The sequence below is a fragment of the Otolemur garnettii genome, unplaced genomic scaffold (genome assembly GCF_000181295.1).
Source record: "Otolemur garnettii isolate 467f Iridium unplaced genomic scaffold, OtoGar3 scaffold00002, whole genome shotgun sequence".
NCBI lineage: Eukaryota > Metazoa > Chordata > Mammalia > Primates > Galagidae > Otolemur > Otolemur garnettii.
This window is the reverse complement of record NW_003852397.1, coordinates 40,905,672-40,908,719: the sequence shown is the minus strand read 5'-3', so window position 1 is coordinate 40,908,719 and position 3,048 is coordinate 40,905,672. Positions and strand designations below refer to the sequence as shown.

The 3,048-nt window shown below is 43.7% G+C and overlaps 1 protein-coding gene across 1 annotated transcript in view; it reads right to left on the bottom strand.

The window, feature by feature from the left end:
* The window catches only part of UBE2E1 (ubiquitin conjugating enzyme E2 E1), a 98,846-nt gene that overhangs the window by 29,747 nt on the left and 66,051 nt on the right, over positions 1-3,048 (bottom strand). The window lies entirely within an intron of this gene.

The window sequence follows — 3,048 nt, the reverse complement described above, 5'->3', positions numbered from 1 at the left end:
GGCTATTTTTTGGTTGCAGCCGTCATTGTTGTTTGGCGGGCCTGGGCTGGATTTGAACCCACCACCTTAGGTGTATGTGGCTGGCGCCTTAGCCACAGGCGCTGAGCCGAAGCATTCCATATTAAACAACAACAACACAACAACAACTCCTATTTAGATCTTAGTATTTGTTCAGTATTATGCTAGGCACCAAAGAAGTTTGCCTTCTGGAAGAACAGACTGAGGCCAAATTATTAAGGGTCTTAAAATCCAGGGAGGAAAGTTTACACTCAATGCAAAATGTAAAGCAAAGCCACTAAAAATGTTAACATTCCATTTTGGAAAGGATAGTTTATCCCTGTTTTGCATTAGAGGAAACTGAGGCCCAGAGACTGTAAGTAATCAACCTTAACCTGAGGTCACTCAAACATCTGCATTCCAAAGCCTTTTCTCTAAAGAATCACCAAATGTTGCTCCAAAGTGAGTGGAAACTTCATTTAGGCTGATGTTTGTGGATAAAGGACCTGGTAAGCAGACAGATGTGGGTCATCCACACAAACATCAAAGTCAAAAGCACGTGGAGAAACATGACGCATATGCTCAGGTGAAGAGAAGAGAGTGGCGATGGAGATGGAAGAAAATGTCCATTCCTCAAACATTACTGCCCTTAAGGAGTGAAAGAAACCAAGAATTTAACAAAGGAGTGAAAGGAAAGCTTCCGGGGCAGCTTTGGGAAACTATGTGGGAAGCAATGAAAAGCAGGTCAAAGATTAAACATTTCCTCTCCACCAATTTCCTCGAAGAGTAGAAGGGTCTGTCCTCAGGCAAAGGCAAGAAGAGCTAGAGCTGGTACTAGGTATTGTTTAGCCAGGAGTGTTTAAGTGAGGTAACCAGTAATAAGTTAAAACTAGGCATCAGTTTCACTTCCATTTACACTTATGACAAAATTCTAAAAAGATACATAAAAAAGGTAAAAGCTAGCTGTCAGCTTTCCTAAAACTACCTACCAGGTAAGAGGAGATCCAAGAAGTGATTAAAATAAAAGGTAAAACTGTTAAGAGGCGGGTTTAAAGACGAGGGTGGCTTAGGAAGGGGCCTAATGCAAAAATGTGATATGGACAATCTTCCCCCACCCCACACCAAGCACACCAACTTTCAACCATGAGAAAAGTGCCTTTTCTTCACCTGTGAGAAGTGGGGAGGAAGGGGAACATTTATCTAAGAACAAGTTTACCAAAATGAACAGTACTGTCAGGGCTGTAAACCAGTGGTTCTTACACACAGGTAGCAAGAATGAGGGCAAAAGTACTACATTCTTTCAATTACATTGCTTCATAAATTTTAATTTATGCAATATAAGCCAGGAAACGTGACTCACACCTATAAGCCCAGCACTTCAGGAGGCTGAGGAGGGAGGAGCACTTGAGGTCAGGAGTTTGGGACTAGCCTGCCCAAGAGCAAGACCCCATTTCTACAAAAAATGGAAAAATTAGGTGGGTGTGGCAGGCACTTATAGTATGAAGTTGCTGTGAGGTATGATGACACCATTGCACTGTAACCTAGACAACAGAGTGAGACCCTGTCTTGGGGAAAAAAAATTATTCAATATATAAAGTCTTATCCTTGATTCTGATAAAGTTCATCTCCTTTTTTTTTTTTTTTTTTTGAGATAGAGCCTCAAGCTATCCCCCTGCGTAGAGTGCTGTGGCTTCACAGCTCACAGGAACCTCCAACTCCTGGGCTCAAGCAAGCCTCCTGCCTCAGCCTCCCAAATAGCTGGGACCACAGGTGCCCACCACAACACCCGGCTATTTTTTGGTTGCAGCCATCATTGTTGTTTTGGCAGCCCGGGCTGGATTCAAACCCAGGTGTACGTGGCTGGTGCCTTAGCCACTTGAGCCACAGCTACCAAGCCTAAAGTTCATGTCTTAAGATAAAAGAGTATCCTTCCCTTTTATAAAATCCTGATTTTATATAGTGATTTTTTTTTCCGATGCCTTTGCAAGACAAAACAAAATTAGTAGTCCTGTTTCAGCCCTCTGTGTTGAAATCCAGAATTTAGTACTGGAGGGAACAGCTTCTGTAGAACTGAGTGGTACAGGCACAAGTATCTGCCACAGGGGTTCCAAGGAAAGGAACAAGAGTAGGTCGCAGCTTTGGGGCTTAACTGGCCAGTACCTCTCAACTCTGTCCTCAGACTCCCAGCCTCTCAAGAAGAGTCCAGATAAGGCCATTATAATCTGCTCACAGGCCACTGGCACTTCTATCACTCAGACTCATTCCTGAGAGGAGCATACATTGTAAAATAGTTTCCAAAATCACAGAAAGTTCATAAAAAAATAGAGCACAACAGCTCTTAGAGTTGCCCAAAGAAAGCTTTCCTCCAACTATAAGCAGGTACTGTCTTACCAGGCTGACACAACACAAATGTGACAACTCCCTCAAAAGTGACAAGGAGGCAGCACCCTTAGCCCAGCGGGTAGAGCACCAGTCACATATGCCGAAGTGCTGGGTTCAAACCTGGCCAGGGCCAGTTAAAACAACAAATGACAACTGCAACAGAAAATAGCCAGACGTTGTGGCGGGCACTTGTAGTCCCAGCTACTTGGGAGACTGAGGCAAGAGAATTGCTTGAGCCCAAGAGTTTGAGGTTGCTGTGACCTGTGATACCCAGGCACTCTACTGAGGGCAACACTGTGGGACTGTCTTAAAAAAAAAAAAAAAAAGAAGAAGAAGAAGAAGAAAAAAGAAAACTTCTATCCTGACTCCTTTTCCCCTTTTATTTCAGAAGGATGTGTGCTTCCTTCCTAGACAAACATGTGGCCTTTACTTATCTAATTCCTCTTTCTTATTTTGTCAATGACTCTTAACACTTGGTTAGAAAAAGTTCAAACTTTCCCATGCAGAAAGGAAAAAAAAGAGACTCAAGGCTCGGCGCCTGTGGCTCAAGCGGCTAAGGCGCCAGCCACATACACCTGAACTGGCAGGTTCGAATCCAACCTGGGCCCGCCAAACAACAATGATGGCTGCAACCAAAAAATAGCCAGGTATTGTGGTGGGCGCCTGTAG